Source organism: Protopterus annectens, chromosome 3.part1, assembly GCF_019279795.1.
Source record: "Protopterus annectens isolate FY-2018-M chromosome 3.part1, PAN1.0, whole genome shotgun sequence".
Classification (NCBI taxonomy): Eukaryota; Metazoa; Chordata; order Ceratodontiformes; family Protopteridae; genus Protopterus; species Protopterus annectens.
In genome coordinates, this window is record NC_056732.1 from 665,900,559 (window position 1) to 665,923,826 (window position 23,268).

General features: G+C 40.4%; 1 protein-coding gene across 4 annotated transcripts in view; it reads right to left on the minus strand.

Moving 5' to 3' along the window:
- The window catches only part of ASAP1 (ArfGAP with SH3 domain, ankyrin repeat and PH domain 1), a 2,547,392-nt gene that overhangs the window by 938,917 nt on the left and 1,585,207 nt on the right, over nucleotides 1–23,268 (minus strand). The window lies entirely within an intron of this gene.

Below are 23,268 nucleotides of genomic sequence, written 5' to 3' on the forward strand. Positions count from 1 at the left end.
TATATATATATACATAAATATATAGTGTTTACCATCATAATGCTGAATATTAAATGGTTGACACTGAATTGGTTGAACACATTATATTGAATGATCAAAATGTTGAAATCAAATTAGTCTAAACTCACGATGGCGAAATTATCGAATTTGCCCATTTCTGCACTGTAGTGCGATCTTGGAGTTGATATATTTAAATGGGGGGCATAGCCCCCCTGCAAAATAGTAGAGTTAATCTCATTGCTTTTTCGATGTAATGATTGTAGACATTTTGATAATTCAATGTTTTGGGTTGGGATGTTACTTTTTCAACCAAATGACTATTAGACATTATGTCATTCAACATTATGATGGTAAACCTCTATATATATATATATATATATATATATATATATATATATATATATATATATATATGTATGTATCTATTTTATATACATATATATATATATATATATATATATATATATATATACACACACACACACACACACACACACCTACATACATGTATATATACGTATACATGTATGTATATATATATATATATATATATATATATATATATATATATATATATATGTGTGTGTGTGTATGTGTTTTCAGGTGGTGGTGGCTTATGGTCCTTTACAAAAGTTGGTGTACAAATTCTGAAATTCATAACTATGGCCTAAATCCAAAACTCATAAGCAACACTGTTAGCTGACTACAGAAACTTTTCTTTTAGAAAACAATAGTCAGAGTCCATAGTAAATATAGAACTAAGTCATGTCTCAAAGACTCTTTTAATGTAAAATTCAAGCTTCACTCAGAGTGTATATAAAGCATCAGACATATGTAACACAGTGCTTAGCACGCCTTGTTCTACACTCCATATACTAACAGCTATACATTACATACTAGTATCATGCAAACTGTCCCCTGATCTCAAAGCTCATGAAGCATCACTTGCTCCAAAGAAACACCTTTAAACATAACACTGCAGTCCTTAGCATATGCACACACAGTCAGCATGCTAACAAAGGAACATAGCCATGCACATTGGCATACAATCTGGGTTTGGGAACACACACAAGATTCAGTATGTCCCAATAGAAGAAAGGAAGCAGAGGGTTGAATCTCCAATGGAATGGTGACCACTAGCTCAGAGAAATATGTTGCATCTGCAAGTATCTAGCTGCACTGGGAAAGGCACAGAAATCGCTTTCCACTAAGTCAAGCAAGTTGTCAAAAGATTTTTTTTTGTCCTAGCACAGATATTGGGAGGCATTGTGGAATTTGTGTACCTGGTGATGGCATATGACCATGTACCCCAGAATGTCTTGTGAGAGGTGCTACAGCACAGGGTCACAGGGCTACGCTGCATGTCATTCCAGCCCCATATTACAACAGTGAGAGCAATATCCACATTTTGGGCATTCAAGGCAAGTGGAGGGCTAGGTCAAACGGCCTATCATGGACTGGATATGAAGAAGCAGAGAAGATCTCTACAATATTCAGTTTAGAGATATGTGGGTTACCTCTGTGTTGACTGCAAACACTGCTGCTCTCTTACCATTAACTGAATGTGATCTCCAGCATGAAAGAGAGAATTATACTGCTGTTGTGTGTGAAATGGCTGGGTTGAACATTAGTAAAATCGAACAAACAGTATGATTCTTCCAGAAAAGAACAGACTGCTCTCTGCAGGTGAGGGGAAAGCAGCTACCTCAAATTGAGGAGGTTAGACATCACTGAGTCTTCGTCATGAATGAAGGTAAAGGAGAATAGGTTACTGAACATATGTCTGCTGCAGTGCTAGCAATATTACAGATGTTGTGCTGGACTGTGGTAGAGAAATGAGAACCAAGTCACAAAAGAAGGCTTTCAATTTAAGTGTATTGATCAGTCAATGTTGCCCCATCCTCACTTACTCTCAAATGTTGGGGTAGTGACTGGAAGGATGAGACTACATAAAGAGGCATGAAATGCAATTTTTTCTACTGCATACACAAGAAAAATATTTCACTTTTGTAAAGCATATGGATTCTTTTTAAAATAAGAAGTCATAACAACTTTGTAAATGTATTTTTGATGGCTTTTCTATTTGTCACAGTCAAGACAGCTGACAGCTACCCGTTTACTTTAAACTTGTTTTGCTAATGCTGCAGTTAGACAATGTCAAATAGGTATTCTGGCCTGAATTTGACCTTACTTACAAGTGACAACATATCTGCATTGTTTTTAGACATTCACAGAATTTTTTTCTGGACAAAACACCTGGACGGTCAATCTTACGCAGAAGAGCATGACAGTTATGTTATGACCGTTAGTGCAAGCTGAGAGCACAATCCCATTTGTGTGCATGTCTGTCAAAAGAAGCAAACTATGCAAAATCTGCTGTAATATTGACAATGACAGATAACATAATTTTTTCGACAATGACAGAAAACTTTTTTTTTTTTCTGAGAAAAGAGTATACATTTTTCTTCCGATTTCATAAGAACTTGCTAATGATATGATTTAGATACATTCTAAGTCTGAAAAAATGTCAGAAGCAAATATCAAAAAACAGAGCAACCAAATTGCAATGTTTAACTAGTGGTGGTAACCTTGGTACTTAGCACCACAGGGCCATATCTCAGAGACAGTTTATCAAATTTTTCTGAGTACTAAATATGTCAAGACTCAGATACAGAATGTACCACATCAATGATTTCAAATATGAAGATAATGTTCATGGAAAGTACTTCACTTTATGCAAGTATATACTTTGGGGATCACAAATCCAGTGACAGTTTCAAATAAGGACAATATAGCTAATTTGTATTTATGATATAACAATTTAATAAATAAATATTATGTCCGTGTGGGACAATTCCCATCTTAAGAAGTCACATACTCAGCCCTAATGAAAACAGAGTCCAATGCAACATACCAAATTGTGACAAATACTTATGAAACCCCATGTTTGACACCTATGAATAAAACATCACGTCAACTCTCTTTTAAAGTTCTCTATAAAACTTCAGAGGAATTACAATAGGAACATTAGGCACAAAAAGCACCTAAAATATCATTCTACCGTTTGTAATGTCAATAGACATCAACAACGAATTTCAGCATACTATAAGGTTGGTCATGCCATACTTGCAGTTACAAAAAAAAAAATACTTTCTCTGTTGAAATACTAACTATTTTTTCTTCTTCTCATCTAGCGACAATACAGTAAAACTAGACTATGGATGTGTGGTAATTATTTTTTGGGGACATCACTCAGTGGGCCTGTGAAAATTTTCAGGCTTTTGAAACATGAAATGTTGAACCTGTACACAGCTATCTGTGGTATTGCCTAATATCTCTCAGTTAAAAAATATCAAAAGCAAGGGAAACATTCAGCTAAACTTAAGTATATTACAAGTCATTTCATCAATATGATACTATCTTTTTCCAGCAAGAGTGCTCATTAGGGAACTTGGCAGTGATACTTAACAATAAACAGAACCAAAACATGCTAAATAATAAAAAATTAAATCAAAGACACTATAATCCAATTTGCAGCTATACAGTGGCTATAAAAAGTGTACACACCCCTGTTAAAATGCCAGATTTTTGTGACATTAAAAAATGAAACCACAATAAATGATTTCAAAACATTTCCCACCTTTAATGTCACCTATAACCTGTATAATTCAATTGAAAAACAAATCTATTTGGGGAAAAAATATAAAAAATAAAAAACACACAATAAGCTGGTTGCATAAGTGTGCACATCCTTAAGCTAATACTTTGCTGAAGCACCTTTTGGTTTAAATGACAGCATTCTGTCTTCTTGGGTACGAGTCTATCAGCATGGCACATGCCCACTCTTCCTTGCAAAAGTACTCGAAATCTGTCAGATTGAGAGGGCATCTCTTGTGCACAGCCCTCTTCAGGTCACCCCACAGATTTTCTATTGGATTTAGGTCTGGGCTCTGGCTGGGCCACTCCAAAACTTTAATTTTCTTCTGATGAAGCAATTCTTTTGTTGATTTAGATGTATGCTTGGGGTCATTGTCGTATTGAAGGTGAAATTCCTCTTCATCTTCAGCTTTCTAGCAGACGCCTGGAGATTTTGGGCCAAACGTGACTGGTATTTGGAACTGTTCATAAATCCCTCTACCTTGACTGAACCCCCAGTTCCAGCTGAAGAAAAGCAACTCCAGAGCATGATACTGCCACTACCATGCTTCACCATGGGGGTGGTGTTTTTTTGGTGATACAAAGTGCTGTTTTTGCGCCAAACGTACCTTTTGAAATTGTGGCCAAAAAGTTCAACCTTGGTCTCATCAGACCATAACAAATTTTTCCACATACTTTTGGGAGACTTGATGTATTGTTTTGCAAATTTTAGCTGGGCCTGGATGTTTTTCTGTGTAAGAAAAGGCTTCCGTCTTGCAAGCCTACCCCACAGTTCAGACATATGAAGAATACAGGAGATTGTTGTCACATGTAGTACATAACCAGTACTTGCCAGAAATTCCTGCAGCTCCTTCAGTGTTGCTCTTGGCATCCTCCCTGACCAGTTTTCGTCTTGTCTTTTCATCAGTTTTGGAGAGACATCCAGTTCTTTGCAACATCACTGCTGTCCCACATTTTCTCCACTTTTTGAAGACTGTCTTCACTGTGTTCCATGGTATAGCTAATGCTGTGGAAATTTTTTTTACCCTTCTCCTGACTGACACCTTTCAACAATGAGATCCCTCTGATGCTTTGTAAGCTCTCTAAGAACCATGGCTTTTACTGTAGAAGGCAACTGAGTAAATGTCAGGAAAATCCTACTAGGACAGCTGAACTTTATTTGAGGTTAATCAGAGTCTCTAACTGATGGCAGGTGTGTACCCAAGAGGAGTGAATGCTGTAACTAAATCAAAATGTGCTTCAACAAAGTATTAGTTTAAGGATGTGCAGACTTATGCAACCAGCATATTGCATGTTTTTTTATTTTTTATAGTTTTCCCCCAGTAGATTTGTTTTTCAATTGAATTGTACAGGTTATATGTCACATTAAAGGTGAGAAAAGTTTTGAAATGATTTATTGTGGTCTCATTTTTTATATCACAAAAACCTGGCATTTTAACACAGGTGTGTACACTTTTTATATCCACTGTACACGTGGACCACCTCAAAGCTTTGTCCTTAAACTCAGCTCTCCTACAGGCTGCTGGGAAACTACCTATGCCTGGCCTTCAAAGCATCTTCTGATCCAGCCTTAATGGACTGGTTGCACAATCGCCAAACGAACAGCATCAGAAACTCCTGATCCAGGAGCATAAACCACACCTGCAACACAAACAGGACATGCTAGAGGGACAGGTATATGTTTCAGAGGCTACTCCTTCTCTGAAACAGGTTTCCCATCCATATGAAGCAAAGTTCTTCACTCTACTTCTTCAAGTGAAACATGGATCAGTGGATGGGGACTTGTAAATTTTCTCTGGGTCTGGCACCTATGTCTCTATTACAGGGAAGCTTGGAAATGTGCATCCACTCATGCATAAGTTTGTATACCCCCACAAAAGTTAAGGGACTAATAACTTTTTAATATTTCTGGGAAGTATGGCTAGGCTTAAAAAGCCATTTTAAGGTCATTAGCCCAGTATTCACCTATGCTCCTATGATATATGCACAATAAAAAAAGAAGAAAAAAACAATTAGGGATTGCACACTCTATTTTAATTCCAAGGTATACAACAGACTGAAAGGAGACATGCCACCATCTGGCATAAAAGTTATCCACAGAAAAAAGAGCCACACCAGCAACATTAACACACTGAGCCTGTTGCTAAAAGAGTACTTTTAATTTAATATTTATGAAGCACAACGTATAGTTGTGTAAATAAACTTTGCATAACAGTAGACGTTCAAATAAATCACTGTTGTAGTAGCCTATCCTTGCCTAGGTTATGACCATCAGCCAGCATTCAAAGTTTTAAAGAACCTTCCATGTGCCCAAACTGCCACTGGCTCAAGCAGAACCACATATTATGCAGTTTAGACACCAAAAGCTTCAGAGCCTTCTTGCCCCAAAAAGGAGGCAACAGCCCTAAAAGGAAGAAATGCTAGTGGAGAACACCAAGATAAAAAAAAAAAAAGTGACTATATACGTGTGCGTGTGAGTGTGCATGTGTGTGTGTATGTGTGTAAAAATCTCTCTCTCTCTCTCTTATAGATAGATAGATAGATAGATAGATAGATAGATAGATAGATAGACTCTGCAATATATCCAAAAATAAGTAAAGGGGCTGGAGGGAGGGGATGGCCAATGAAACAGTGAAGTAGTATAACATCTACTGTAAAAAGTTTCTTACACAACCATTCAACATTTAGATCACTGCTGTAGTAGTCTAAGCTGTATGGACAGATTATGAAATCCAATACATATATAGGGAGGAGGAAGGAATTTTAACATCCAGGAGCCCCTGGAGTATGGTCCTTGCAAATCATTTTCCAGGCCTGGTAAAGGAATCCAGTTTGTAATGTTTAGTGAAAGTATGAAGAGGGGTCCAACTTGCTGAATCAAGAATAATTTTAGAGTTCACCCCTTTCCCAAAAGTCACATATACAGCCAAAGCCCTGGCAGACAGACCATAGCCCCACCTGAAGGTGGCTTGTTGATGGTGAGCATAGCAGAAATAAATAGCATGAGATAACCATCTGGAATCTTTCTTCTTTGACACTGGCTGTTCCTTTTTCTTAACCTCACAGGAGACAAACAACTGATCAGCTTTCCTGACAGGTATAGTTCTATCCAACTGCTATCATAGCTGCCTGTTGACATCCAGAGTATGTAAGATTCTTTCTCCCTTGTCTATGGGTTCTGGAAAGAATACAGGGGAATTAATATTCTAGCTTAAAATAAACTCTGAAACCACATTAGATGTAAAAGAAGAATTAATTATTGAAGAAACCCTATCCTTATTTAAATGAGGCAGAGATGACTTACCATAAAACCTTGTAACTCAGATACTATTTCTGCAAACATCAGAGCAATGAGAAGTACAGTCTTTCACATTAAGAACCTCAAATCAGCCTGCTCAGGTGGTTGGTTCAAATGAAGGAAGTGTCAACTTTTCAAGTACAAAATAAAATGCCAAGGAGAAGCCACCTGCTTTCAAGGTGGGCAAATATGTAACACCCTTTCAACAACCCGCTTGACTTCAGGACGAGTAGAAAGGGGGGAATCTAAGGTCAAGCAAATATAAATGTCTGAAACATTAATCTTGAAAAAAAAAAAAAGAGAGACCAAATGATAACAGTTCACACAAATCAGAGGAAAGTGGGTCTCAAAGGGGTCCTGGATCTTAGAATGGCATTAAGTAAAAATTCTTTTCCATTTACACATGCATGATATTCTAGTAGCAATTTTTCACCTCCTTTAATACCCACTGTACATACCTAGAAAAAAGGTGCCTCAGTGGTATCAAAACTTTTATCATTTAGGCAAGTAAATTAATGTATTTTCAGGCTGGGGTACATCAAACAATTTCTGTCTTGTGTAATCAAATTCAGACTCGGGGAAGCCTCTGGTAATTTTCCTTGGCCAGTTCAGAAGAATGGACAACCACAATTGCCTATGCAAAAATGAGGTCACCACCACAATCTCTGAAGAGTCCTTCTGGATCTTTCAAAGAACCCTGAGTATCAGTAGGAAGAGTGGAAAGTCATAGAGAAACATTCCCATCCATGGGAATGAGAAAGCAACTGTTTCCTAGGCCACATTGCAAGGAATGCTGGAACATAATTTCTTCAAATGTCTGTTTTGAAAGGAGGCAAACAGACCTATTTGAGGAGTTCCCACAGATCCATCAATTCCTGGAAGACTCCTGAGTGTGATTTCCATTTCTAGGTGTCTGTCCTGGTTCTGCTCAGCCTGTCTGCTACCAGATTTTGATCTGATGGAATGTATGAAGTCTGAAAAGTCTGACTGAGAGGAGCTGCTACCTCCCAGGCCATCAAAGCAACTCTGCAAAAGGGATAAGATCATGTACCCCTTGTTTGTTTATGTACCACATCTCTGTGGTGTTGTCTGTGAGAACTTGCAGAGCTTTTAAAGCATTAACAACAGATTTTTGACATACATGTACTTTTCTCTGTCCCTGGAGCTCCACAGACCTTGCACTTTCACCCCTTTTTAAACTGCTCCCCAAGCAAAGTCTGAAGAATCTGTTGTGACAGACTAGGAGGGAGACTGAAGGGAGAAGGGGAGACCTGGACTGAGAGATAACTGGTCCATCCACCAAAGTAACTCCCTTCTGAAAACCACAGAAGCAGAATATGAAAAGATAAGGAGTGATGATGCTGTATCCAGACTGACCTGAGATACCACTACATTATTCTCATGTGAAGTTTAGCAAAGGGAGTCATGAGAATTATAGAAGCCACTAAACCTAGAAGCTGGACAATTTCCCTGGCAGTAGCCTGAGACTGTCTGCAGAATTCCAGGAAGATTTCCTTGTACTAGTCTACTTTGTGTAGTAAAAGAAAGACTCTTCCTATGGGTGAATATAGAAAACATCCCAGAAAACACACTGACTGGGAAATGATTAGAGATGACTTCTACAAGCTCAGCTGATCCCCCAGAATGAGCAGGAGTTTCATGACCCATGTCATGGAATCCTGACAACTGGAAAAAGTGTCTGCAACTGTAAGACAATCAGTCAAATATGGAAAGATGTCAAATAAAAGTAAAATAAACACTGATTATCCTGCACCCCCTCCATTCAAATCAGTCAGACATGCATACACTGGATATGGTAGCTAAACTGTGGTGGAATTCAATGTGTAATACAATGGTATCCTCCAGGACAGGGATTCATACCTGCACAACATTCGATTTATGTACAAATGTGTCAAAACTACAAATCCGTCCGATTCTACTTTGAAAAAATAACTGCAAAAGTAAACATTACTGAGTCAGCATTGGTGCCACAGAAGGATAAAGCCTGACTAAGGCCCAGGCAAATTGATTTCAAGTAGTTGCTTGGGTGCTGGATGGTACAAGCAAGACAGGAGTGGTGTGCTTATCCTGGGGAGTGGGGGGAGGGGTGGACCTCAGTCCAGATCTGCTCACTCCTCAGTAAAATGACCAGATCTCAGTTAGAGGCTGAAGACAGGTTACGGGGAGATTTATCAAGGCATGCATATGAGTGAAAATCTAAGCTGTTCATGGCTTTTTTGTTTTAATCATCTTTCTTGAATTATCACTTATGACACAGATGACCATACAATGATATAAATGAAAACAAACCATATTGATATACCCTCAGTTACAAATATTAAACATCACAAATAATCTGTACAGTCCTTGTGAATCCAGCATCACATAGCTCATCAATTCCTGCTTTACCTTAAACCTCATTCATCCTCCAAAATATTATTCTGCATGTACTGTTCCTACAAATCTCATTTTCCTATCCAATTTGCTCCTACAGTTTACCAAAAATTCCACTTCCAGTTCTTCTACCTCTGTTACTATATTCACTACTTCAAAAATAGGTGGTTTAGACTGTGATTTCAATTTTTTATTAAGTGCTTTTTTGGCAGCCACCAAAATTAAACTTAACAAGGCCTTGTTATGTCTAGGCAATTCAAATCCTGTATCCCTGCTTAAAAAAAAAAAAAAAAAAAAATGTCCTTGGTTGCACCAGATTTCTCACCCAGTATTTCTGGCAGAGAAGTATGCATGGAATTTTAAAGCCTATCAACTCATTACACTTCCAAAAAAATAGGTTCCCAGTTTCCTCTTTCTTCCCCATCACACCTCCAACATTTGCAAATTACCAGAGAAAAAAATTTTTGGAATCTGTTTGGAATATACAAATACATATGCAAACCCTTCCAAGGAAGGAAAAATCCTAAATTTTCTAGATATTGTTGCATATTTGGGAGCCATACATATATCCTCCCATTGTTTCTTTGTGAATTGCTTATCCATTCTCTCTCTCTCTTCCCAATCTTTTATAACTTCCTCTGATTGATTCCTACAGTTATCATGCAATATTTCATATGCAATACTAATTATCCCTTTTTTAACAGCAGCTTCTCGTCTAGAGTCTACTAAAATCTCTACCAGTGCTGGTCTTTCACTTAGGATCCTCCTATTATTTTCTCTTTACATATATTTTGAAATCAATCCATAGTGGGAAAGGCAGTGTCTAGCCTACAGTCCAAATGTACTCTTAGCCTCTTCCCATTCTATTACCATTCCTCCTCAAATTATTTGCACTCAGTACCTTGGTTCCCACTCAAACTGTTTCTTATGCGTTTTCAACTAGAAAGTAAGCTACATAGCAACTGCACAGACATCCAGCAGCTACATGTGAAGTATGCAGGCTTCAGAAAATGCACTTGTATAAGATCGTACCATAACAGTGGATGTCTTGTTTACAGTATTTTTTACTCTTGGAATATCCTGCTGAGGACAGCCTAATGTCCGATACCAAAGCCCTTACAAATTCCTGGGGTTTAATGTGAGACATATGTCCTATGGGCAAGGCATAAAGAATATATGTGACATACGGACATTCAATCTTCAGAACTGAAATGCCCCAGGAGAACCAGCGCAACTCCACAGAAACAATAACATGCTCATCCAGGAAGGAAAAAGTACAGTGTGTACACTTACCATAAATGTAGATGTTCAAGTGTATTCACTGTTGCAATCATCACTTTTGGGTTATCTGCTTGCAGTAGCCCTCAGTTGGCCTGATTAACAAAGTCTTGGGTCCTGCGTTGGTTGCTGTCCCTACTTCCATGATGCCAGGTCGTCAGGGGTATAAAACATGCAGCCGACACCATTACATCAGTTTTTCTTGTCCCAGATGTCAGGTGCCCCCTTAATGGGAAGCAATTAAATCTATAAATATACAAGGTTATACCTCCAACAAAAAAGCAAATACACCAAAAAGCTTTTGAAAATAGAAAGTAGAGGTATATCCAAAAAAAAAAAAAAAGAAGAAGGGGGCTAGAGGGAGGGTAACCAGGACTGCAGCAATGAATACACTCAAATATCCACATTTATGGTAAGTGTACACAACTGTACTATGTTCTTCGTGTTTCACTGTTACAGTCATCACTTTTGGGTAGATTCCCAAAGCTAAGGATGGGAGGAGGAATTTAAGTAGAATTAGGGCCAGCTAAAAGGCCCTGCAAGACTGCAGTGGCAAATCCAGCTCTGGATTTAGAGAAAATTGGCAAATGGTAATGCTTGGTGAAAGTATGTACAGAACTCCAGGTAGCAGCTTCTAGGATGCCCCTGGTAGGGATGCCTCTGAGAAAGGCTGTAGAGGTAGAGTGGGGTCTGACTCCTGTGGGATAGGTTTTCCATGGTGTTTGTAGCAGAAATGAATGCAATGGCCTATCCATTTGGAAACAGTTTGCTTTGAAATAGCCTTCCCCTCTGCCCCTGCAGCAAATGCCACCAGCAGTTGATCAGATTTCCTTTGAGGTTTAGTTCTGTCCAAGTAGAATCTAAGTTGTCTGTGCACATCTAAGGAGTGCAGAATCCATTCCCCTTTGTTTTGTGGATTAGGAAAGAAGGCTGGCAAATGTATGGACTGTAAGGGCCACACTGGATACCACCTTGGCATGAAGGAGGGATTGGTCCTGAGGGACACACTGTCCACATGAAAGGTGATGAAAGGCTCCACTGCCATGAGGGCCTGTAATTCAGATACCCTTCTTGCTGAAGTGATTGCTAAAAGGAAAGCTGTTTTCCAAGAAAGGAATTTTAAGTCTGCAGTGGCAGCTGGCTCGAAAGGAGGAATGGTGAGCTTTTCCAATACAAAGTTGAGGCCCCAGGCTGGAGTTGGAGCTCTCCTGGGTGGTCGTAGATTTTTGGCCCCTCTGAGGAACTGCTTAAGCAGTGGATGAGAGAAGAGGAGTGGTTCTATGTTATAATGAGCTGAGATGGCTGAGGTGAAAATTTTGATGGAGGAGACAAATAGGCCCTTACGATGCATTTCAGTTAAGTATTGTAAAATCTGAGGTAAATTGGGCACTGTTGTGCTCATCAGTTGAGCTTGGTTCCAGGCACAGAATCTTTTCCATTTTTCAGCATAAGACTTTCTGGTACTAGGCCTCCTTGCCTCTAAAATGATATCCAACAATGGTTTACTGAGGGATGGTAAAGGGGAAATTATGTAATTAGCCAGGCTGCTAGATTCAGTGTTTGAAGTTGAGGGTGCAGAATTTGGTTCTCCTGCTGCGACAATAGAGTAGGAGTCTGAGGCAGGTGCCATGGGGCCCCACAGTGACACACTGTGCAAGAGGGGGTACCAGTGCTAGTGTGGCCAGTCTGGTGCAATCAAAATTGTCCTTGGTTTGTCTTGTTTGATCTTTAGTAGTAAAATGGAGAGCAGAGGCAGAGGAGGAAAGGCATAAACTTTTTTTCCAGCTGAAGGACAGAGCATCCACTTTCCAAGCTTGCTTGTGGGGAGTCCTTGTGCAAAATTTGTCCAACTGATGGTTTTGGGGGGAGGCAAACAGGTCTATATCTGGGCTCCTCCATTTGCTTGTCAACATGTTGAAAATCCTTGGTTCCAGATTCCACTTGTGTGGGTCCATGAGGTTTCTGCTTAGTTCGTCTGCCAGTGTATTAAGTTTTCCTTGCAGGAATTGAGCTTATAAATGTACTTGATAGCTCAGGGCTGTGTTCCACAATGCCATGGCTAATCTGCAGAGGGGGTGAGCATGTGTACCCCCCTGCTTGTTTATGTACCACATAACAGTGGTGCTGTCCGTCTTTATCACTAATTGTCCTGGAAGAATGTGGTCCTTGAAGGCTGTCAGAGCATTCTGTACAGCTAACATTTCTTTTTGATTGATATGCAGGTGCATTTGACTTGGGTTCCATTTGCCCTGAATGCACTTCCCTGCCAGGTAGCCCCCCCATGCATAATCTGATGAGTCTGTTGTTAAGGTTTGGGTGGCAGGGGGTAGTGTGAATGGTAGTCCCCTGTTTTGGTGGCAGGCCTCTGCCCACCAAAGGAACTCTAGGCATAGGCAAGGTATGATAGGAATTATTGCTTCTAGATCCTGTTAATGTTGACACCATAGGCTTTTGAGATACCACTGCAGTTTCCTCATATGCAGCCTTGCATATCGAATTAGAAGAATACAGGAGGCCATGAGCTCCGAAGCTTGCAGTATTTGCCTTGCAGATAACTGGGTTTTTGTGGCCACTTGTTTAAAGTAGGTTGTCAAATGAATCCATTTCTTTGGCATGAGGAAAGCCATCTGGGAAGTTGTATTCAAGCCTGCTCCCAGGAATATAACTTGTTGACAGGGTATCAGGTGTGATTTATTTTCATTTATGGTGTACCCCAGACAAGTCAGTACCCTTTGATTAAACGCCAGATGATTCAAAAGTATGTCCTGGCTTTCTGCCTGAATTAGACAATTGTCCAGATATGAGTATATTTGAATATTTCTTTGCCTGCAGAATGCAATGACTGGAGCTAGGCACTTTGTGAATACCCTGGGCGCAGTAGATAAGCCAAAGGGCAGTGCAGAGAACTGATAGTGCATGTAGCCTGCTTTGAAGCATAGGTATCTTCTGCAAGACTCCCTGATAGGGATGTGCAGGTATGCTTCTTTTAAATCTAGTGTTGCCAACCATGCATCTTTGCCTAGCATAGGAAGCAGCTGTTGAAGAGTCAGCATCTTGAATTTTGGAATCACCAGAAAGGTATTTAGAGTAGAAAGGTCCAGGATAGGGTGCCATGTATTGCCTTTTCTGGGTACCAGGAAAAGTCTCAAATAGAACCCCTGTCCCTTTTCCTCTTCTGGTACCAACTGAATAGCCCCCATGCTTAAGAGAGAGAGTACTTGATTTTGGGCCTCTGCCCACTGATTTGGCGGTAGATATGGCCACCCGTTTGGTGTTGGTAAAGTGTGGAAATGAAATCTGTATCCTTGGGACACAATATTTAAAACCCATTTGTCCTGGGTAATGAGTTCCCAGTTTTTGGCCTGCAGACCAATCTTTCGGCCTAAAGGAGCATTCAGTTGGGAAGTGCTCGAAGTTTTAGAAGCAAGTCATTGAGACGCTTTTGCATAGGGGGGAGTCTTACTACTCCCTGATTTGGGTGTGGAAACCCCCCACTGCTTAGTCTTGTGTGTCCCCTGGGACTGAAACCTGAGGTTTCTGCTATGTCTGGGTTTGGCTTGAGAAGACCTTGAAGAGGCTGGAAAGGACCAATTCTTAGAGGGCCAGTGCCTACTAAATCTAGGAGGCTGAACTTGTAAGAAATATTTAACAGTTTGCATAGATTTAGCTTTATCTTCCATCTTTTTAAGAACTTCCTCAGCCTTGTTGCCAAACAGGCGGTCCTGATTTAAGGGAGCATCCAACAATTTAGCTTTAACATGATCAGGTAAAGGTTGCTCCTTAAGCCAAACATTCCTTCTGAGCACAGAACCAGTAACAGCAGCTCTGCAAGAGGCCTCTAAAGAATCAAATCCACATTGCAAAGCATGTTTTCCAACCTGTTCAGCAAAATGCATTAAATCCTGTAATTCTTTATTTTCCGCACAGTCAGGAATCAACATCATTTTCTGTTTCAGCAATCCAATAACATGTTGTTGATACTTTAACATATGAAACTGGCAGTTTAAAGCCTTAACGGCCAAGGTTGCAGAAGTGTAAACCTTCTTACCCCATCTATCCAGTGCCCTGGAGTCTCTATCAGAAGGAGTAGGGTTTTTAGCAGTAGAAACCTTAATGCCCTTAGGCCCCTGTGAAATAGTCTCTGGATCCACAATAGGATTTTTAAAAAGGAACTTGTGTGAATCAGGAACCCTGTAATTTCTGTCAGGTTTTCTGGGAACAGGAGGCAAAGAATCAGGTGCCAAACTAGATTCCGAAAAAGAATCATTAACAATGTCTAGTACAGGAGGAATAGCTAAACGCCTATGCTGAGGCAGGAGTAAGAAATCCCTAAGCCTCATTTTTGAATCAGAAAAATCTTGGCTTTCCCAGTGGAAATGCTCCCTTAGAGTATGTAAGGTTTCACCAAAAGAAAAATCCTCTGGAGAGGAAGCAGAGGGAATAGAGTCCTCTGCATCAGAATCCTCATAAGTAGATAAGGGCAAATCCAGATCCTCAGAAGAATCAGAAAAATCAGAATCCTGGTCAGAAGATTCATAAACCACTTCAGTCCTAGGTCTCTTAGAAGGGGAGACTGGCTTCCCCTGATTAAAGTTATAAGATCTTCAGCCATTCTTATCATTTGCTTTTTAGGCATAGAGGCCTGAGCATGCGGCCTGGGCATCGGATTTTTAGGCATGGTTCGAGATTTAGGCCTACTAGAAGAAGGCGGCGTCGGTTTAATATGCAAGTCCGTAGGCCTGAATACACCCTCAGAAGCAGGTGCCTGCACTGTGGCTCCGGACCAATCCAAATTAGAGACATCCACAGGTTCCATAGCTGAAGCATCTCGTGGCATACTGGACTCCGAATGGGTCTCAGTAGAGGCCTGCGAATCAGAAGTAGCGGGTATCAGGGGCTGCAAAAGCACCTCACTGAGTACCGGCAAACTGGCGACTGGCTTAGGAGAAGCGTCGTCGGCAGTTTTGGACCTCGGCAGCCTGTCCCTGTCTTTTTCCTTGTATTTTTTTGGAATCCCGGTAGTCGGATGGCTAACCGATGATATTTCTGGATAATTAAACTGAGAACCAAAATATTTACAGGCGAAAATATACCAACGACAGATAGTACACTGAATAAATAAAGCACAAAACCGACAGCACGGTACATCGTGGTCAGGACCTAGGCAAGGAATACAGTACAAATGAAAATCTTTATGAGGTATTTACTTTCCACAAGTGATGCAAATATTAACTTTTACTGACATCGGTAAGGAGCAAGAAAAAGTTTCCCCAACGGGGTACTTAGCTTTAGTTGAAGACTTCGGCTCTGAAACTCGAAAATGAAAATTTCAGGAGTCAGCCGACCGGCACTTGCAAACTGCTTCTGCTTTGGGCAAAGTATGGCAAGAAAGACTAATGTAAGGCATCGGCTGCATGTCTTATACCCCTGACGACCTGACGTCATGGAAGAAGGGATAGCAACCGACGCAGGACCCAAGACATTGTTAATCAGGCTGACTGAGGGCTACTGCAAGCAGCTAACCCAAAAGTGATGACTGCAACAGTGAAACATGAAGAACATCAAAAGGAAATAAGGATGTAAGAGGAAACTCCTGAGCTAGCAGTAAGGCAACAGAAAATAAAAGGGGGCAGAAGGGAGTAAGAAGTAGGGCATCTATTGTTATGGTAAGATCTTACATAACTGTATTATGTCATTCCTTATCACTGCTGCAGTACAAAAGCTACTGGAAAGTATGACAGGAGAAAGGCAAATAAGAGTCCTCCACAACTCTTTTATGGACAGGCCTGGAAAAAATATCCAACTTATAATGCTTGATAAAAGTGTAAGCAGAAGACCAAATATCAGCTTCCAAGATATAGTATACAGACCCCTGAAAAAAATCACCAGAACAGGCCCTGGTAGAATGAACATAAACAGAAGAGGAAGGCGACTTGCCATGAAAATAATAACAAAAAGAAATGGCCTTAGACATCCAGGAAGAACTGATTTACATAGACACTGCTAAACCCAATTACCTGACATGATAGGAAACAAAAATTTGCTAAGATTTTCTGAAGCATTTGGTCTTATCCGAATAATATCTGAGCTCTCTATGTAAATCCAAGGTGTGCAGTACCTTCTCAATAGCAGACTGTGGGGAAGGAAAAAAAGGAGGAATATGAATATACTAGTTCAAGGACAAACCATTAACTACTTTGGGTATAAAAGGTTTGGTACAAATAGACACCCTATCCTGGTGAAAAAACAAAAAAGGACAAACTGCCACGAAGGCTTGAAGTTCAGAAACCCTCCTGACAGAAGTAAGAGCCACCAACAATACAGTCTTCTAAGTACAATGTTACATGGAAGAAAAAGAGTAGGCTCAAAAAGGGACCGAGTCATTTTTTCAAGAACAAAATTAAGGTCTCAAGAAAGGGGAACAGGCTTTCTTGGGGGCCTGATATAAAGGGTGCCTTTTAGGAATTGTTTGATGACAAAACTGGAAGTCACAGGTGAACTCAAAGGCAGACAGGCAGAAGTGGCTGACACATGAGCTTTAACAGAAGAATATACCACACCAATATTGAGCAATTCACACAGATAACAAAGTACCTAGAGGCACCCACAGAAAAGGGGACCTGTTCATGCTTGAGACACCAAATAGAAAATCCTCTTCCTTTTAGCCAGATAGAATATTCTAATAGTGGGATTTCTGGCTTCCTGCAAAACCTGAAGCATGTCCTTAGAAAACAGGTGCCTAAAAGAAATGAAATGTGGACAAGTGAGGGTGAATGACAGATCTCTTGTCTCGTGTGAGAAGATCCATTCTGTGAGGTTACTTGTCATGACTGCCCCTGGCCAGATGAAAGAGAAGGGGGGAATCGGTGCTGTCTGGGCCAAAAGGGAGTCAACTAGCAAGATTTTGGATGCGTCTCACATGATCTTGTGCAAGACCATGGGAAGAAGAGGAAGGGGAAGACAGGCATACAGGAGTATCCCCTTCCATGAAAAAGGACATGGTGTCAACTTCCCAAACTAGTGGACTTGGGATTTTGGAACAGAACTAGGTAGGTTGTCTGTTCAGAGGGGAGGCAAAAAATCTACTTGAGGAGTACCCTACAATGAATGTCCAGAAACATATCTCTGTGATGCATCAATTCATGAAGATGTGTTCTGGACCTGCTCAAAGTGTCTGCTACTAGACTGTGTTCTGAAGGGATGTAAAGTGCCTGAATAACCAAGTGATGGCGCGCTGCAAAATCACAAGCCTGAAGAGACAGTCTGCAAAGAAGGTAAGACTTTATGCTCCACAAAAGTCATTTTGTGGTGAAGCAACTGTGTGTTTTTCTGTTCCTGTGTTGCAAGACTTTATGCTCCCCTGCCTGCTAATGTGCCACATAGCTATGGTATTGTTTGCAAAAACCTTTACAAGACCTAGAACTTAGAGGGAGTGAAAAGGCTAAAGAGATAAGTTTAGAGCCCTCATTTCTTTGCTACTGATGTGGTCTGACATCTGACAATGAGGCCAAAGGCCATGGACATTCATATTGCTGGAAGAAGCTCCCCAACCTTGATTGGAAGCATCCATATACAGCACTTGAATAGGAAAAGGAACCTGAAAACGTAGACCTGGATTTAGGCAGGTCTGCTGAATCCACCAGTGCAGTTCTAATTTGAGACAGGATAAAAGTGGGACTGGAAACTCTAGGAGGTGGCAGTGCTGGAACCAAACAAACAGTCTTTAGATACCATAGGAATTTTTTCATACGGAATTTGGCAAAAGGAACCGTGGAAATGGTGGATACCATAAATCACAGGGCTCAGAGAATTTCCCTAGCAAGGAATAACTGAAAGAGGAAGGAAAAACTGGAAATAAGCAGTCTCCAGTCAAAGTAAGGGCCTTGGGAGGCAGAAGCGAAGCCAGCACGGGAATGGTTTGAATTATGTAACCCCAAAATACTTGGTCATGAGAGGGAGTCAACACTGACCTTTTGAGATTGAGAGTGAATCTCACACTGTGGAAGAGAAATACAGAGAAGTGTAGATTCTGAAACAGGAGCTGCTGAGAGGGGAATTAAATCAGATAAGGGAATATTTGGATTCCCTGAAGTCTGCAGAAACCTACCACAGGAGCTGTAGAAAGACCAAATGGCAAAGCACAGAACTGATAATGAGAGGAAGAAACAGAGAAACATAAAAAATTCCTGAGGAGAGTGTGAATAGGAATATGGAAATAACTGTCCTTCAAATTCAGAGAGACCAGAAAAGCCCATGGAGACAAAAAAGGGAAAAGGGTCTGAAGAGGCAACATTCCGAAGAAAGGAACCAGGGAGACCAGAAAAGCCCAGGGAGGCAAAGGAGGAAAAAGGGTCTGAAAAGGCAACATCCTGAAGAAAGGAACCAGAGAAATGTGTTGATATTGGAAAGGTCCAGAAAGGGCCTCCACACCCCCTCCTTCCTGGGAACCAGAAACATTCTGGAATAGAAAGCTGTTCCCTTTTAAGACAAGAGAACAATCTGTATACTTCTCTCTTCCACCACATCCTGCAGGACCACACAAAATGAGGAAGTTGGCAAAAAGGAAGCTGATAAAGACTGGAAAATGAAGGAAGGGAATTCCAAGCCGTAAAATAATAGCAGTGGATGACACAGAGAACCCATCAGTTGCCAAACAGTGAAGTAAAGAATCAGCCTGGGGGACAGAGGAATCTGGCCATGGGGGAGGGGAGGCTATACGTCAGATAAAGGCAGATTTATCAATAAAGAAGGTTTTTGGCCTATATAATTCTGAGTGCTTTAATCTGTGAAAATCTGCTAAGAAACCCTCTTATCACTAGCAGGCTGTCTAGGCTGCCTACGGACAAACTAAGACTCCAAAGGATAGTTTCTCTGGAACATGGGTACAGGAGAAACAAAAATTTGTTTCAGTGCCTATATAACTTTGCCCTTATCGTGCAAGGTTTTAAACAATTCTGCAGCAGCAAAAAGATTCTAATTATCTAGGGGAGAATCCCAAAGCTCGGCTTTAATATCCTCAGGCAAAGCTTGCAGACGCTGCCAGGAATATTTCCTCATAACAGAGAGCAATGCTGCAGCTGCCACAGAAGGCATTAGCTGCATCATAGGTGCATTTAATAGAATGACAAGCTACCTAAGAGGCAAAACTCAGTAGGGAGAGTTCAGATCAGGCATGTCATTCAAAACCCCTCTAGCTGGGATAGAAGGGCCAGAACCCATCTAGCCATGTGGGTCTGACAATTAATGGCTCTATAAACCTAAGTAGGAGAAGCATATACTTTTTCCAATACCATGACTGTCCTTATCAGTAGGCAGAAACTTAAGAAGAGGAAAGCAGTTTGGATTGCTTATCTGTGGACATGGAGACAACAGCAGGATCAGATGACAGACTTTTATATAAGTATGATCATCAGGTACCTTATAAAATCTGTCTGGTTTCTTAAGGGCTGGAGATTGACAGTCAGGAGCCTGAGAATCTGTTGTAAATGTTCGAACATGGCAGTTAAGACTGGTGGGAGTACAGAAGGTCTGAGTCAGTCCATTTGTAAAAGTTCATAATACCGCTGCTAAACCTCTGATACTTGGGAACAATCACATTTAAAATAATTTAAGGTGCACCATCATACAGACCACTGAATCCCCAAAGGATAAATCTTCAAAAGGACAATCAGGGGACATACAGTCCTTTTCATAAGATCCAAAGTCCAAAGGAGTGTATTTGTGAGGAATATGCAAAGGATTCTTCACCAGAGTCCATCTTCTCATCATAAGAAGCAGAAACCCTAGGCCTCTTAGATGGGATGGATGACCAGGGATTAGTAACAGTAGCATGGACAGACAACCCCTGTGGATGTTTCAGAGTCAAGAGGGCATTAAACAGCCCATTAGTAAAGTCCTGCCACTATTTCTGAGGATCCTTAGCTACAGGAGCCGTATGTTTTGTTTCTTTGTTTCTTTTTTAAGGGAACATCTGCCTTGACAAATCTAGGAGGCTCAGAGCCTTGCTTTGACTCAACGAAGGTAACAGGCACCTTTTCCCTGACTAAAATTAAGGGAATCCCCCTAGGCCCTTCAGATATAATCAGCCATGGTTCTCTCTCAACATCTGTATCAGATGTATGCACAGTCTCAGTGCAAGTAGGGAGTTCCTTGTTAACCTCTAACTGGGTCATGACAAAGGGAACTGGCATCAACACCAGCAGGTTCTCTGTTTTTTCATTCAAATGGAGGGAGGTATCCAGTGAAAGCTGGAGCTCTTTTAGCTTTTTTCTTAAGCAGTGTCTAAACTTTGGGGTGGGTGGATTCGGCCATGGTACCCTGGGTCAATAACTTCAGAAGTTGGTTTTCCAGTTAAACAGAAAGGGAAGACAAACAGCCGCAGAGTGTTTTAGGGACAGATACCTGACAGATATCATACTGAGTATGGTTGTGCATATCGTTCAAACAAAAAAGGCACTTCTTGCATCTGTCCTTACGGGGAATCTGCCTCCCACACTCTCATTTCTCATTCCTGATGACGTGAAAAAAAGGAAAGGAAGGAACCTCAACTGGGCATTTATCCTTAACAGGCTCATTAGAACCAGCTTGGCAGATGGAAATCAGACCAAATTCAGAAACTGCATTTGGACTGGTAGCAAAGAAGTTCTGAGGATTAAGCATCCATATGTCACATATGTACCTTACGCCCTGTGCGTAGGACATATGTCTGACGTACAACATCGAGAAAGTGTAAAGGCTTTGGTATACTAGCTGAATATTAGGCTATCCTCAGCAGGATATCCCAAGAGTAAAGAATATTGCAACAGTGTTAAGGAAGGACATTATTTGCCCACAAAGGCTCCATATATTACCTGTCAAATTATACTGTTGTTTTAAGACCTACAGTGCAAATTCTATGGATCTGAGACATGAAAAATGGCTGTAACAAATACTTTTAAAAATTTAACTGAACTGACCACATTGGCATGGATGACAGCAGCAAAAAATAAATAAATAAAACAATAAAACAATGCCTCTGTTAAAGTTGAAATCCAACCTCCTGAGACGTAGACTATGCAAACTATCCAACCCACACGGTAAATCTACAGCCATAGTTTATGAACTGAGATCCTACAGTCAGCTTACCAGCAGACCAGTAACCATCTCTATTACGACAGTCTTTTTTTTTAATTTTGTTTTTATTAGCACTGCTTTATTTTCTGACAACAGTTAAGTCCAATACTCACATTTTACTGATACCTTTTTTAATACATACATCTTTCTTCCTTATTAACAATGGGAGTAACATAATTTTCTCAGTAAAACAGAAAATATCCCTCAACATTGTGGGTTACTTAATATTTACACACCCCTCTACAATTTCCCTATCACAACACTGTTAACCCTAGCAATTACTATATGAGCAGTATCCAAAAAACAGACATCATAATGCACTCAGGAAAATGTAGTCTGATCCAGAAATGAGACTTGCACTGCTGTTGTAATTGGGAGTAAGAATACAGTTATTAAAATGCTTTGCACTTTCTGGTACCTCTACTTTGCCATCTCAAGGGCCACATAATTAACAGCTGTTGAAATGTCTTGAAGCTACACAAGGTGCAGTCACAGTCATGTGCAACCCCGAGTCACACAAAGACTGCTGATCCCTTCTGAAGAGGAAGCCATGAAGTTGTATGTTTCTGTTTCAGACACAGGTTAATAAAAAACATCATATTTATAGTAAGTACATAGAATTAATTTGTACACAATGTAAAATAAATGCTAATAAGACAATTAACACTTGCCTTATGAAAAAGTAAAAACTTCTTTCAAAGGTACTTAAAATCAAAAACCTCAGTAAACACAGAAAGGAAGCAGTTCTGTCTGAGGGGTGTCTCCTCATTTCATGTGGCAAGATCTTCAAAAACTCTGAGAAGCTTCCCTGACGTGCTTTCAGAACAGCATGACATCATGGATTGTGAAAAAAATAAGTCCACAGTGACTCTAACTGGCTTAATATAAAACATTTTAACTACATGCCAGAGTGAAGCTCCCTGTTTTTGCCAGATTCTCTCTCTCTCCCTCTCTCTGTTCCTTCATATACAACCATGAAACAATTATTAATTCTCCACGCAGCACACATGGTAAGACTGTTTTGTACTTCAAGGTTGAATTCCCTTCTTGAAACTTGTTTATAGTAGCAAGGCAATTCAATCTACGCATTCCAGCAAAGGTGGACAAAGTTCATACACTGACCTGTGGACAGTTAAAACTACACCTTGAATTTGCAGGTTTATGTGAAAAAAAGAATATCTGCCTTCCACATCAATCCAATTCAGACTATACATAAAAAAAAGCTGCATATTAGCAGGTCTATAAATGCAAATATAACTCAGTTGTCAAAATTACATTAAAATGCACTCTCTACATTCTACTAGACAATAAATTGGCTCTGTGTGTGTGTGTGTGTGTGTGTGTGTGTGTGTGTGTGTGTGTGTGTGTGTGTGTGTGTGTGTGTGTGTGTGTGTGTGTATACACACACACACACACACACACACACACACACACACACACACACACACATCTATGCGTATACACAGACACATATATACATATACCTACAGGAGCACTAGAGATGCTTGATTCCCAAAAGCACCAGGAAA